The 15,859-nt window shown below is 41.8% G+C and overlaps 1 long non-coding RNA gene across 1 annotated transcript in view; it reads right to left on the bottom strand.

The window, feature by feature from the left end:
* The window catches only part of LOC109451629 (uncharacterized), a 450,797-nt gene that overhangs the window by 152,386 nt on the left and 282,552 nt on the right, over positions 1-15,859 (bottom strand). Inside the window, exons 5-6 of the long non-coding RNA XR_012489526.2 lie at positions 10,326-10,401; positions 8,955-9,063 (exon numbers count right to left, since the gene is read on the bottom strand). This is a non-coding gene — a long non-coding RNA (uncharacterized LOC109451629). The remainder of the gene's footprint in view (positions 1-8,954; positions 9,064-10,325; positions 10,402-15,859) is intronic.

Raw genomic sequence — 15,859 nt, 5'->3', positions numbered from 1 at the left:
AAGGTATGCTGCTTTTACCACTCCCATTCTAATGCTCTAATTACTCTTTGTGACTGAAAGCTGAATTAACACGTCTGCCAATACTAGTTCCAAAGCTGAATGAACACATCTGCCAATACTAGTTCCATGTATCTTAGAAGGAGCTACAGTGTACAGGGAAACACTGGATGCAGAATGAGGAGACGGGAGTTGAATTAGGAACGGGAGTTGACACTAGTAGTTCAGTTAGGTTGAAGTTGTGCTGGAGCTGGGTTTACCTTGACCCAGCCAGGCCCCCTTAAGTGGTCCCCATGAGGACCATGATGGCAGGTGGAGGGCTGGCTTAGGGGACACTGGAGATGAGCAGAGAATGGCAGAACAGAATGGGAGAAAAATCACCCTGAGAAGCACTTGGCAATCCTAGTCTAGCAGGTGGGAACCGGCCAGCGTGGCTCCTCCCTAAACTGTGGCTGGCTGTTCAGCTGCATGATTAAGCTCTGATTCCTCACTGGTGAAGTGAGGATAATAATTCACAACTCCTGGATTGCTGAGCAACTTTACTGGAACCATATATTTGGGAAAGCTTTGTAAACATGAAAAGTGCTATTCAGATGTATTATTATTTGTGAACATCTAGGACAGAAAAGAGTGAGCTGTGAGTGGAGACGATGGGCTCACCATCTTTACACAACAACATATGAGGTCTGACAATTAAGTTTGTGAACTTATTGATAACAATGTTTGATACCTTTTTTTGGTATCAGAGGGATTATTCATCATGAATTTGTACCAACTGGACAAAGAGTTAACCAAGTTTACTATTTGGAAGTACTGAAAAGGCTGCGTGAGAAAGTTAGACGACCTGAACTTTTCACCACCAATTCATGGCTCTTGCATCACGACAAGGCACCAGCTCAGGTGGCATTGTCTGCAAGGGAGTTTTTAGCCAGTAAACAAATAACTGTACTGGAACACCCTCCCTACTCACCTGATCTGGCCCCCAGTGATGTTTTTCTTTATTCAAAGATAAAGGAAATATTGAAAGGAAGATATTTTGATGACATTCAGGACATCAAGGGCCATTCCAGAAAAAAAGTTCCAAAATTGTTTTGAAGGGTGGACTAGACTCTGGCGTCAGTGCATAGCTTCCCAAGGGGAGTACTTCGAAGGTGACCATAGTGATATTCAGCAATGAGGCATGTAGCACTTTTTCTAGGATGAGTTGGCAAACTTAATTGTCCGACCTCATATATACTTCCTGTCTGCAGAGGTCAATCATATGGCCCAATGCACGAGCGTGGCACAGGCAAGCCCTGCTTTCTATTGTGTTTAGGAAGTATCCCTCTTGTAAATAGTGAGGCGACTGGGGTAAACCCTGGACCAACTCAGTCAAAAAAAGGTGTACCGTGTTTCCCAAAAAATAAGACCTAGCCGAACAATCAGCTCTAATGCGTCTTTTGGAGCAAAAATTAATATAAGACCCAGTCTTATTTTACTATAATATAAGACCCGGTCTTATACTATATTATATTAATAATACTATATATCATATTATATTATATTACATTAATTATATATTACATTACATTACATTACATTACATTACATTACATTACATTACATTATATTAAAGACCCAGTTTTATAGTAAAATAAGACCAGGTCTTATATTAATTTTTGCTCCAAAAGACGCATGAGAGCTGATGGTCCGACTAGATATTATTTTTGGGGAAACACAATAGAGGAGTCTAGATTCAGTGAAGTTGGGAACTAATGGCAAATTTGCCTCTCTCAGATAATGGCCTCTGTTAACTGATATTTTAAAATTTAAGGTGTCAATAATTTAGGACCTGGTTTGCTTGGGTTGTGGTTTTCTTTTCCCCTTCCTATGAAGAATAACCTTGCCAGAGTAAAATCATTGAGCCGGGCATTCCTGTAAAGTTCTTTAGCAAAGGTGGTTCGAGGTTAGCCTGTCTCAAGATGTCCGTTCTTTTGTTACAAAGGCTGGTTCCTGCTTTCATTTTAATCCTAGCCTTATGTGATTTGGGGTAATGAATCGGATCCCTAAATGTGAGACACGTGGCTCGAAATTGGGACTATCTCAAAAACTAGAGGTAGAATGCAAGTAAGAGGTTTGCTGTTCCATTATTGCCCCAGGTTAGTGCATTTAGATTGGGACTAAAATGAGCCAATGGAGTCAGTTAAGAAGGTGAAAATGTCAATAAGCTCTTTTTTTCATCTAGAGCACAGTTTGTCTGACTCCAGCCCATCCACCAACCCGCCCTCTGCCTGTCTTTATAACTGAACGTTTCATTGGGACAGAGCCACGCTCATTTGTTTACTTGTTGTTTGGGCTGCTTTTACACAACAAAGTTGAGTAATTGTGACACGGATGGCATGACTCTCAAACCCTAAAATATGTACTCTCTGACCCTCTGCAGAAAAAGTTTGCCAATGCAAGACCTAAGATAGTGTTAGGTGGTTCATAGGCAAACAGTTTTATTTTAACAGTTATATGTTTACTTTAATATCTAGTAGAAAAAGATAAAACCATCATGTCAAATCTTATTTTTGCAGGTTTTTTGTTGTTGTTGTTGTTGCTGTTAAGGACAAACTAAAGAAGATATATAAAGAAAACTCTTTTTAATTTAAGGAAAAATAGTAAATAAATAACACAATGAGAAAATATGATAGTGGTAGGCAAAACTCTAATATCTGAGAAACCCAGACACACTGGGCAGCAAAAGGCTTGTTTGATTTTTATATCTCTCTGGTTCTAAGAAAACTTGGCCAAAGAGAGATTTTTAACTAGTATACTTTCTACTTTACTCTCTATTTGAGTCTTCAAATAGTTTGGAGCAGAAATTAAACAAACAACAATAATGACTGTGCACTTATATCCATGAAGATGAGACACCCTTCCATTTGCCATCACAGTCATATAAAACCTGTTTTTGGTACAGAGGGGAAACAGAATAGAGCTTTTGGGATAAAGCCTTAATGCTAATTTTTGCTCATCAGAAGATGGTCTTGGCTTACTGGAAAACTCCTTGAGGCCTGATATCAGAGAGTTCTTCAGCTTTGTCATGTGACCATGGACATGCGAACTCAAACTGATCTGACTTTACCACCTATGGTCAAGTCCACAGGCTTAAAAGAAAACCATATACAGCCCCCATGATGTACCTACCACCCTGAGCTTACTCTGGGTGGGTGGTTCGCTAAATGCATACCATGTGCTATTTATAGGCTTGGGTTTTATTTTTTTTAATTTAATTTTTTTCTTTCTTTCTGCCTTTTTTTCTTTTATTTATTTATTTTATTATTATTATTATTATTTATTTTTTTTTGCATTTGGTGGCCAAATAACCTTGCAGAAGAAAACTGATTTAAACAGATTTGAACCTGCTCAAATTTACTGCAGGATTTTTCAAGATACACATGGAGTTGGAGGATACAACTTTGCTCAAATCTACCTGACTACAGAACTCTTTTCTCATGTAACCTTTTGAGAAATGCCACTTTCGAAGATCTAGAGGAAGGGGGACATAATCAGATGGGCATCAATATGATGCAGAGCCTAGAATTTCATTTTGACTTTTTGTTGTTGTTGTTGTTGAAAGTCTTCTCTTTTGGGTGTATCATCCACATAACGGGAAATAAGCTTTGGGGATAGTAGATGATACAACTTCCAGACATGAAAGGATGTATGTGTGGAGAATACTTGGGAACTTTGTAAACAGTCTGCTAAAACTTTTAGGGGACTAATTAAAAATAAATACTAAAATTCTTTAAAATGTGTATTACCTTTAGTAAACAATTCCGCTTTTATAAATTTGTGCTTAGGAAAAATTGGATACATGTGCACATGTGAATTCCTGGAGAGTGATTTATAATACCGAAAGATTGAAAACAATGTAAATGCTCAATAATAGAGAATTGTTGGGAGGGTTTAAATATATCAGAATATTAAGTAGGCAGTAAAAGTCATATTACAAAAGAGTACTTATTCATATTAAAAGGAAATTGTTCATGATCTTTTTCCAAGAGGAAAAATACTATTAAATGGCATTCATAGTATCCTATTTTTATAAAACCAAGTAAGTGAATAAACATGAAGAATATTAAAAAGACTTTCAGGAAGTATAAACAGTGGGGGGAAGTTTTCCTCCTTTGTGTTAATATGTTGGCCAACTTCCCCGCACTGAGCTTATATAATTAGAAAAAAGTTAGATTCGATTAGTAACAGAAAACAAATTTCTCCTTCTATCGCTTTTTGTCCAAAAGAATCTATGGCGTGACACATTGTGAAAATGCATGAAGCTCTGTATGGCTAGGACCAGAAAGATTTTCTCCCAGGTGCAAATATGGCAGAGGATGATACCAGAGCCCTGGAGGCTTCCTGACTAAACATCACTCTTCCTGTTTTGTTCTGTTCAGAAACATGTCAACATGAGGAATGGTTGTGCCAGCATCTCAAGAAATGACCTCTGGCTTGTACTCCAGGTGGACAATTTCCCTAGCACATCAAAGCCCTGACTCAGCTTGTCCTATATCTGTGCTTTGTCTACATTCTGTGTTTCCCTGAAAATAAGACCTACTGGACCATCAGCTCTAATGCATCTTTTGGAGCAAATATTAATATAAGACCCAGTCTTCTATAATATACTATAAGATTAGTATTATAGTAAAATAATACCGGGTCTTATACTAATGTTTGCTCCAAAAGACGCATTAGAGCTGATGGTCTGGCTAGGTCTTATTTTTGGGGAAACACCGTGTAGCACAGATCTTCATGGGCTTGTCACTTCCCTCCCCTACCCCTATTGCTCCCAACCCGACAGTGCCAGAAGTAAAGTCTTTGAGCCAGAGTTGCTGGGGAAGGGATTTCCTTAGGTGGAGAGTATTCCAGACAGAACCAGGTTTGGCATCACAGTTGCTTCTGCATAAGACAGTTAACTCTTTCTTCACCTTTTGGGGCAGAATTAAACCAACATGCAAAAATCTCTATCCATTGTGGTTTTTAAAATTCCCCCAATGTAAGATTAGTTAATGCCGTGTCCCTACTTCATGGCACTGGCCTGAGGTGCTGCCATGAACTCACCGTGTGACCTTAAGTAACAAGTTCCCCCTCTCTGGACCTCAAGTCTCTTGCCTATTCAATAAGATGCCTAGATTTACTCAACAAACGTTTATTGAGTCCCTACTCTGGGGTCAAAGTTGTATAACATGACATAGTCCTCATCGTAATGGAACTTACAATTTAGTGGAATGGGAAGAATACATATATATATTTATGCAAATTCAAAGGGGTGTGGAAAGTATTACAAAGGAAAAATATAGGGATTCTACGGGATCTGCAGGTGGCACTGGATAAGCCAGACTCGGGGATTCAAGCATGACTTGTTAGAACTAGAGACATCTAAGACATGACATCCAGAAGTCATACTGAAATATAAGTGAGAGTTAGTGAAGGAGCAGTGGTGGAAGAAGCAATAGCCTAGTAAAACCCAGAAACAAAAGGAGGAGTGTTTAATTCAAGAGATTAAAATAAATTCATCTGGCCAAAATAGAAGGTGCAAGAAGGGAATGGAACAAGATGAGGGCAAGTCATGTTCAAGAATTTAGATCAACACTGTCTAAGGTATATAATGTACACCACATGTATAATTTTAAATCGTCTACTAGACACATTTTAAAAAGTAAAAAAAAAAAAAAAACCAGCTGATCTTAACTTTAATAATATATTTCAGTTAGCCCAATATATCTAAGATATTATTTCGACATGTAATCAATATAAAATTATTAAGAAGATATTTTGCATCCTTTTTTTTCCTATTAAATCTTTGAAATCTGATGTTTACATTTACAGATTATGGCGAGTTAGACTCATCACATCTCAATTGCTAAACAGGTACGTGTGGCTGGCGGCTACTGCAGTGGACACCACAGGCTTGCTTTAGCTTTGGGATAACGCAAAGCCACTCGAGGGCTATAATGAGGGGTGGGATATGATGATCGCCCAGGCTGCTGCACAGACAATGGATTTTATGGGAAAAGGTGCGAAGCAGGGAAACCAGAAAGGTGGATACTGTAGAATCTACAGGAAACACTAGGGTAATAGCAGGAGAATAAATAGATCTCAAGAAGTCAAGAGGTACCGTGTTTCCCCAAAAATAAGACCTCACTGGAAAATAAGCCCTAGATGACCTCCCCTGAACATAACCCATAATGTGGCTTTTGGAGCAAAAATTAATGTAAGACCCAGTCTTATTTTCCAGGAAACACGGTATTTGAGAGGTAAACGTAACCATCTTGACACGCACATGAGCCCGCGAAGCACCCAGACCCAAAAGCTACTTCACAAGGCATAGTGATGTATGTCCTTTATTCTCTCTGACCTCTTCAAGCTGGCAGTCACAGAGCTGTGTGGGAAGTCACAAAGGCCACATGGGTTTCCTAGGAGCCACGTAGCAGATGGTTTGGGTGAATGGTTTGTGGTGCTGATTTGACCCTTTCTCCACTGTACACAGTGAAAGAGAGAATCATCCAGAAAATCTGAGGGTGGTGTTGTTTTTCTTTTCTTTTCCTTTTTTTTTTTGTCCCTCCATCACTAAAACATTGAGTCTATAGAGAGAGGAGGGGAGCGGGTGGCAGATGGAGAAAACTGCTTTTTAAGGGTGATTATAGACAGAGAGGAGCTTGGAGAGACATCCTTAGGCCCCGGATTTCTTTTGCTACCAGTGACTTCCAAATCAAATGAGCCCAATCTGCAGATCCAAATGAGATTTTTCTTATTGACTTCCCTGAAAGCTTAGCCGGCTCTGCAAATCAAGTCATGAGCATCCTGCATCACCGTCAACCATTGCCGACTGCAGGGCTGTCGGAACAGGGCCGATGTTGGCAAATATGTCACTGATGCATGAGGCCAGGGAAAATCCAGCTCTTATTGGCCTGGCAGTGCTGACCTGGTTTGTCTATAAATGAAGAGCAAATGCAATTTGCAAAACACATAGAACTGATAAGGGTTACAACAAGGCGGGGCTAGAGTCACTTTCCTAAGAGCAGGCGTGCAGGAAGAGGAGACAAAGCAGATTTCAAGCTCGAAATCAGACAGACAGCGCTTCTTGAAGTCTGTTCTGGGCACTGTCTTTATCATAATCACCTGAGAAGCTTCTTAAAAACATGCATTTCTGGGTCTAACTCCAGGCCTGCTGAAAGAGTATCAGCGTTCAAGTCTGGGGAACCCTCTACGTTTAACAAGCCTCTGGGTGATCCTTGGGCAAGTTGAAGTTTAAGAATTCCTTTAGGAAGGAAACAAAGACAAGAGTATTTCTAATTGTTTACTGGGAAAAGTACTGAAGTTGGAATCAGTCTACTGGGCCCTTCATCCAGACGGCTGCTGATGGCTGGCTGACCCCGTGGTGAGGGGAAGAAAACGATGTGAAACCAGAAAGGGGCACAGGCCTCCCTCCTACACATGAGAGCTGTGTGATGATGGGTAATAGCTCAGCTAAGCCTTACGTGTCACCACCAGCAAATGCAGAGGTGGGCTCCAGTGACCTTGAAAAGTCAAGTTCTGATATTCTAGCTCTGACATTGCATTTGTTTAAATCACCTAACCTCAGGCCCTTCATCTGTAAAATGGGCCGGTGATCTTTCACTTGAGCTCTGCTATTTTGGGACCCAGTGAAACAGGGCATAGGGACTTTGAAAAATATACTTCAAAAGGTGGACACTAACATGAAGTGGTGGTATTGATTCATAACAGCGTTATCTCTACTTATGCTTTTATTTATCATAAGACTATTTCTACACCGATAAAGTCCCCTGAAAGCACAGGCTTTGATCTTATTTTTTAACAATGCACACTGCTAAGGACAAAAGGATAGTTTTTGTTTGCTTACTGTAGATCACACACCTGTGAAATGGGCCAAATTCACTTCGGCTGACCCTCTTCTTAACACTGCCACTAGCCTTGCAGAGGACAAAGAGATTTACTCTGTAATACTTCAGGTTTTCCACCCACGTATGGGGGAAAAAAGAAAGCCCTCATTAACGGCCATGCCTTCACTTGGCACTCAAGTCCATCAGTAATTTGGCCACTGTCTCCTGACCCACAGCCAAGTCCAGCAAAGTGATTTGAAGACACACCTTGTGTTTTTCTACTTTGCCACTTTGCACTTACTGCATGCCATATCCTTGGTCTGAAATGTCTCCCTTCTTACCAAATATCCTCCTATCAGACGCCTATCTATAAAAATATCATGGATATATGCAAATACATCATTTCGAAAATGTTGATTTTGATGCTGTATATAAAAGCAAACAAATAAAAACACAGCTTATGACCTAAGTAGCCAACATTCGAGGATTGCTTAAGTATAGTCATGCAGTAGAATTCTAGGCACCAGTTCATATGTTGTTGTAAAAGAATATTTAACAGCACAGGAAGATGGTCATGATATACTGGGACGTGAAAGAGTAATTACCATTTAAAAAGTCATGTAGAACACAGATAAGAGAAGGATACACAGTGCGTTCGTTGGCTAGGCTCTAAGTTTTCCTCACGTCATAGAGTGTGTTTTTTTATAAGCCACACAAAAAAGAAACAAAAGCCAGGGCGTGTCTTGGGACTCACAGAGAACGGAACCCCTCATCACGGGAAGAAAAATCAATATTGCACCAGGTAAGGTCGTCGGCTACGCCAGTGATAGACTTTCGCGTAATGCAGCTTCTCTCAGCCTTTGCTGCTCTCTCAGCTTCTTTCTACTGCCCTCTGTGTGTCTCAGATTCCAAATGTGAATGAAAGTCTGACCCCATCATTTAGGCATCACCCAGTAGGAAGCCCCTGCACTAGGCAGAGCTCTCAGACTAGGCTGTTTCACGGCCAGTGGTCTGCTAGGCCTACAGGCACTGCCTTTGGCCTTCATGCGATTACTCACGTGCAAGGTGGCGTGACCAAATGACACATACCTGGAAATGTACAGGTAGGGAACTGCGGTGGCTACTCCTCTCTGAAGCTGCACTCAAAGACGCATGTCCCCTCTCCAGTACACCCCGCAAATAATATCGCTGGTTGTGCCTGAATGGCAGGGGAGAAATGAATCAGTTCGGATTGGATTTGACTCCACATGACAGAAAACCCCAAATTATAATGATTCCAACGCATAAGGATTTATTCTGTCAAGTGGAAGAAGGCTGGAGGTGGGCAGTCCAGCACTGAGATGGTTGGCAACTCACAAAGTCATTAGGAATTCAGGAGCAGTCAAACCTTCGGCTCCTCATTCTAGCACAGTAATTCTTTTTTTACCACATCAAGTACAAAGGTCATTACTTCTGTTCACAAAATACTCTTTTCTTCTCTCATTTCAAGCACATGATAGGACTGCATTTTCCTCCTCCTTTGACTTTTGCTATGGCATGTTTTGCTTTGACAAATGAACTATGAGGGGAAGTGATGTGTCACTTCCGAGCAGAGGCTTTAAGAGTCAGTGCACAATTTGTTATGTATGTCTTTCCTCCTCCTACTGTGATTGTGAAAGCACAGATCCAGAGGAAGCCTCCAGCTGCTTGGGGGACGCAGCGACTCCAGCTAGCACAGGTTCCTTTCTGAACTCTATTGGACGTTTAGGTGAGGAAGAAATACAAAAGCACTGAGATGTGGGGCTTGTTGTTATGATGGCAGAACCTAGACTCTCCTGACTAATGCATATGGGTACCCCCAAAGTCACTTCCTGGTCCACCCTGGCTGCTGGAGATTTAGCCATCATCCTCATGCTCCAGATGCCAAGAAAAAAAAAGAAATGAGGAAAGGCAAAAGGGCCAAACCTCCAGGGACGGCATCTCTCTTAAGGAGCCTTGATGGAACTCTCACACTTTTTTCGCTTACATCTCATTAGTCAGAATTTAGCATCATGGACAATGTAACTGCACTAGAGCATGCTGGGTAGGGTAGCCTTTTAGGGGGCCTGCTGCCCTGAAAGCAATCAAGGCTGTGCCATGAAGGAACAAGGAGAGAAAGAATATGGGGTAATATCCAACAGCATCTGACACAAGACATGATTCTCACTTTCTTCTTTTATTTATGATTTCCTAATTTATTTTCTATAAGACCTGTAGTACTTTCAGATAAGAAAAACATGTTATTGGCAACTTGTCATTTATCCATTAGGACAGTATGAAAGACCACCTTCTTCATGAAATGTCCCTTTACCAACCCAGGAGGAGCCCAGTCTCCTTCCTCTGAGTCCTCCCTAAATCTTGTTTGTCCCACTCCATCCCCTTGTGAAATCACATATGCCTTTTATCAGAGTTACCTGTGGGAGTACATGCCAGGTCCCCTACCTGATCATAGGTTCTTTGAGGACAGGGTCCAGCTCTTCTCCATCTTCTAAGACACATTTCACGCGTGGTAGGTGTTCTATATTGGAAGAAGAGGGAAAAAAGAAGAAGGAATGAAGGCTACTGCTCAAATAACATTTACTGTCTCTTAAACACCAAACTGAAACAGAAATAAGCTAGTCCTTTCTACCAAGTAAGCACATTAAGGAAATACCTAAGGGCAAAGCTCCAAGTTCAGGTCCTTATCAAAGAGAAGAATTTAGACAGAAGGCAAGCTCCACAGACATTCAGGAGAGGAAATGATGCAACACGTGGACATGTACGGACTGGTTGAAGTTAGGTCTGATGACTCCGGAATCGCACAGACCTGCTTGTACTGCAGCTAAACGTCATGGACGTTATACATAAATGTCCTCTAGAGTATGCCAGAGCCTCCCGCCACATTGCCCATGCCTCCTGGTCACCTCATATGTGAAACGCCTTTATAACCAAGTACATGGTGTCTGTCTGTCAGTGACTAAAGACCCTTAACTTTCATCTAATTAAATGTTCATACAAAATTCCAATATACAGCAAAGAGTGCTGTGGGAAGAAGTTGATGTACTGACATTACCCTCTGGGCAAAAGTATTTTAAAGGAGAACTAGGAGGGGCTTGAAAATGTTCTGCATAATAGGAGCAGGGAGAGGGGTCTCTTTTCTGGAATGGCAATCCAAAATAACAAGTCTAAGAGTTAACAATTTGAGTACTTGGTCCATGTGCTATGCACCAGGCCCTGTGCTAACTAAGCACTTCACCTGCATTGACTCATGTTATCCCAACAATGTCCCCACGCAATGGACATTATTTTAAACCCTATTTCTAAAATGCAAACACAAAAGAGTTCAGGGATGTTAGGTCGATGATACTAATGGTGCCATTTAATGGCCCCTGGCATGCACACCATGTGTCAAGTGACGTTGTAGCTCCTCTCATCAAAGGACGGAGTCTAGGCTGATCTGTGATTCGCTTTGGCCAAAATCATTTCACAGAAGTGGTTCTGAGCCTATGCCTTACGAGGGCTCGAGTGTTGCCCTGGTCTCTCTCTCAAAACCATGCTACTGCCCTTGAAAAACCAGGGCAGATTTTGAGAGACGTGTGGAGAAGAGCTGAGTCACAGCAGATGATTAGCCAACTCCCAGCTGCCCCCCCAGCTGCCCCCCCAGCTGCCCCACCAGCTGGCAGATGCATAAGTGGGTTCATCCCTGATCAGCTAATCTCTGGGCTCTCGAGCAAAAATAAATATGTATTATTATATGCCCCTAACGTTCTGTAGGTGCTTGTGAAGCAACATTGTTGTGGCACTAGGTAGCTGGTCCAGGGATAAAGAAGCAGCGTCTTCAAGTCCAAGCAGCTAGTAAATGGCAGAGCCAAGATTTGAACCTACTGTCTCCCTTCAGAGCCCGACAGGCACAGGGAAGATCTGAGGGAGGACAAACCACTCGACAGGTAGCCAAAGTCTCTCAGGTTCTCCAGTCTCTGAATCAGAGGTCCTGTGTTCAATCCTGGGGTCCCATGAACTAGTCCATACTCTAGGCCTTGGTTTCCACATCTTTAAAATGAGCATCACAAGTACTTCTTTTAACAAAATTCCCGTTAGTATCCAATGAGATATCTCTATGACAGCATTTCATAAATGGCTACGCAGATGTCAACATCACACTGTCTTCTGCCAACAGCTCAACAAGCTGAGGCCACCGTGCCCAAAAGGGGATTTGCTAGTCCGTCCTCTCCACCTCTCCACTCACGGATTGATTGCGGTGTGAGCGGACCTGTGGAGGACAGGGGATTGGGTGGTTTGTCTTTATAGCCTCTCCTCCACCCACAGCAGGAAAGCTTTAGCTGAGTTGTAAACGGGAGAAAAAGAAAAAGAAAAAAGAAAAAAAAACCTAAAGCTGCCATCAAACTCACAGAGGCCCTTAATGGTGATTTAATGCTGGGAGATCTAGCTTGCCACAAGATTGTGACAGGACTGTATTTTTTTCTGTCAGGGTTAGGTGAGTGGTAGTGTGGCTGCATTTAAAGTCAGTGGGGAGAGAGTGGCGCTGGGACCATTTATCATGTGCCTCTGAGCATGGTCTGGGCTATGAGCAAAATTAAAGGGACAGGGAGACGAGGAGGTGGCTAGAGGACGACTTTTGGGGCAGGGTGTTAGCAAGGAGGCACAACAAGGAGGGTCAGGCTGCATCTCACCTGCACTTACTCTCCTCATTTTTATACCTAAATTCCTCCTTCCTGTCGTCCCCAAATCCATTGCAATAAAGCCTTCACAGAGATCATTTAGCTTCCCGGGTGGTCCCAGACATGGCCTCAGCATGCAAAAGACCAGGACGCACAAGCAGCACACAATGCCTCAGAGTCTCTAGTGAATTCCTGCTTTGATTTATTTATGCATCTAAATACTTTTGGAAAATGTACTCATATGTAATCTTTAACCCCAGACACGACCCGGTCATGTGCATGTATCACTGTACATTCATGCAGTCATTCATCGAACGTTATTTGCACCCCTCTGTGATGTGCCAGGCACTGTGCAAGGGCCAAAGGACACAAAGATGAATGACACAAAGGGCTCCGCCCACAAGGAGAGCCCAGCCCATCAAAAAGGCATCATTGGAAGATAGGGCTTAATCTGAACTTGGGAAATCAGGAACTGCTTCCTGGAGGAAGTGGCACGAGAGCTGAAGCGTGAGTGAGGAGCCTGTAGTGAGCAGTGAGCATGAGCAAAGCACCGAGGCAAGCAGCAGTCTGGTGTGCAGGAGAGCAAGGGGGCTGCTAGGCAACATAGGGAAGAGAACAGAGGGGCTGGAGGCGAGTCTGGAAAGGTAGGTTGGGCTAGAGTATGGGAGGGGCTTAGAGGCCATGCTAAGGAGTCTGCAGGTGACATGGAGTCAGCAAGGGCTTAAGCAGAGAAGTATAATGGTTTGGTTCTTCTCCACCTCCACGACTGGCACCACTCAGTGGCTCAGGTCAAAAATCTGAGTCAGCCTTACACCTATTCATCACCCATCTTTCCCTGCATATCCAATGCATTAGACAATTCTGTAAGATTCTACCTCCCATACCGAGCCACTTGTCTTCACCGCTCCTGCCTCCATCCTCCCATTGCCCCCACCACCTGTCACCTGAAGTGGTCTCCTAACAGCCCTCTGCTTCCACTTGCATATCATCTGTTCTCCCTGCCTCAGGGCCATCTTTTCTAAACGTACACGAGAACCTTTGTCTTCTCTGCTTTAAACTCTCCAGTGGCTTCCTGACGGATATAATCCAAGCTCCTCCTCAAGGCCTGTAAGACCCTATGTGATCTGACCTCTGCCCATCCCTGGGACCTCATTTTCTCGTACTTTCCCCTTTGCTCACCTCACCCTGGCTATGCTGGAGCTCTTGCTGCTCCCTCAACAAGGTAAGCTCGCGGCTATCTCACCACTTTTACCCCTGATCTTTCCATCACTTAATACTCCTTCTCTCAGATCTTCCCATAATTCTCTCTCATTTTATTCGGATCTATGCTCAAATGACTCTTCTTCAGAGAGGCTTTATCTAAGCTCAGTAAAAGAACCGTTTCCCTACCCCTACTCCCCACCATTAATCTCTGTCCTCTTACTTTGCTTTCCTCTTTTTTTGTAATACTTATCAAAACCTTAAATTATGTTGCTTGAGTATTTGTTACTTGTATTCGCTATCTTCCCTTTTAGAATGTTAACTCTTATTTGTTACTCTGTTATTCTCTATTTTCTTCCTGGAATGCTCCACGAGAGACAAACATGTCTATCTAGTTCACCAATACGTCCCCATCCCTAGAACCATAATCTGAGCTCATAGGAGGTGCTTAAAAATAGTTGTTGAGATGGAGAAGACAGGCAATGGGCATGTCTGGGGCAATACAAGAAATCTCTTTTGGACTGGTTGAGGTATTTAAAACGCAGTCTCCATAGCTGGGTTCAACCTTCTTTAATCTTTTGCACCCACACTTCCCTGTCACTCAGGTCTTCTCTCAGATCCTGAGACCACTTTCTAAAGTCTTTAAAAAGGAGAACTCCACCTTTCTGAATCTCCCTGCAAAACAGGAGTATATGGGACTCACTTAAAAGGTGGGTGTGAGGATCAAATGAAACAATGTAAGTGAAAATTACTACCTAGCTAGATCTTGATGCTAATTTAGACTCCAGGGAACAGAAACATCACAAGATGTCTGATTTCAACGGGCACATAAATATTATTATATAGTATTCTGATATTTAATATTTAGTTAATGAAATATCTTTTTTTTCCTGCTAGACTAGAGTGACCAGTTTTTATTCTTCTTTGTACTTTCCCATCCCCTTCCCCAGTGCCTAGTGCAGCAACTGCTGTTTGCTGAATTCACAGATAAACAACCTCTGCTACAGAACCAGGCGCTTTTGGGGATTCTCTGCTCGCTAGGACCAGAAACCAACAGGACACGCTGATTCCAAATATCTGACTTCCTGGATCTCATTACTCTTCTGCATCTCACTGGCTTCCCACTCCTAGGCTGCCCTTCTTACGTCCATAACAAGTTTCGGAATCCTTGGGCTTGGCTACTCTTTCTTAGAATATGTGATTGTAAGGGCATGAATTCCTAGCTCTCCATCCTTGTGTCCTAAGGTCAAATTTGGCTAAGGCGAAATTCAGGTACACTCTCCTTTTCCAATGTATTCTCTCTCTCTCTCTCTCTCTCTCTCTCTCTCTCTCTCTCTCTCTCTCTCTCTCTCGTTCTCTCTCTCTCTCTCCTTATTACAATATATTCTTCTGAAAAAATTGGGGCAAATTATCTGTATACATTGTATGAATGTTGATTTTTTTCAACTTAATAGGGCTGATAAATCACGTCTTATCATGACTGACAGAAAACATTCTTTTTCATAGTAAGCAATCCCTGAGTTTACTTAACAGGTCTTCTACCAATGAGATTTTGGTTATTTCTAGTTTTTGCAATTCAAAAGTCACTGCATACTTGCATGGGTGTGACTGTTGAATGACTACATACAAGAAGACTGGCAAGTACAGGTATGTTATAAATTTTGATTTCTATTGCCAAAAAGGCTGCACCAATTTACATTCCAATTAATTCCATGTGAGTATCTGTTTCCTCAGTATTATCAAATGTTTTCTCTTTGTGAATCTAACTGAAAAATAAAATTTCATTTATGTTTCTTTACCTTTGAAACTATGTTAATATTTTGGGTTCACTTTCATTTCAGTTTTTTATTTTGTTCCTCTATTTGTAGACACCAAAGAATTAAAGAAATATAGTTATAATATAGTATTTTTTTTCCCACGTAGAATTTTAAACATTTTATGTAGTGAAATTTGTTAGTCTTTTTTTTGTGCCTGGTTTTTGGGGCTCATTTCTTCTTTAGAAATGTAACAGCTTTTGTACTTTAAGATTACAAAAGCATTTTTCACTACATTTTCTCTTAGCGATTTATATGGTATCTTTCTTTTTTGTTTTTCTTTACAAATCTATTCATTATCTCA

The sequence above is a fragment of the Rhinolophus sinicus genome, chromosome 5 (genome assembly GCF_057876585.1).
Source record: "Rhinolophus sinicus isolate RSI-liver-muscle chromosome 5, RSI-T2T, whole genome shotgun sequence".
NCBI lineage: Eukaryota > Metazoa > Chordata > Mammalia > Chiroptera > Rhinolophidae > Rhinolophus > Rhinolophus sinicus.
This window is presented reverse-complemented; position numbering and strand designations above follow the sequence as displayed.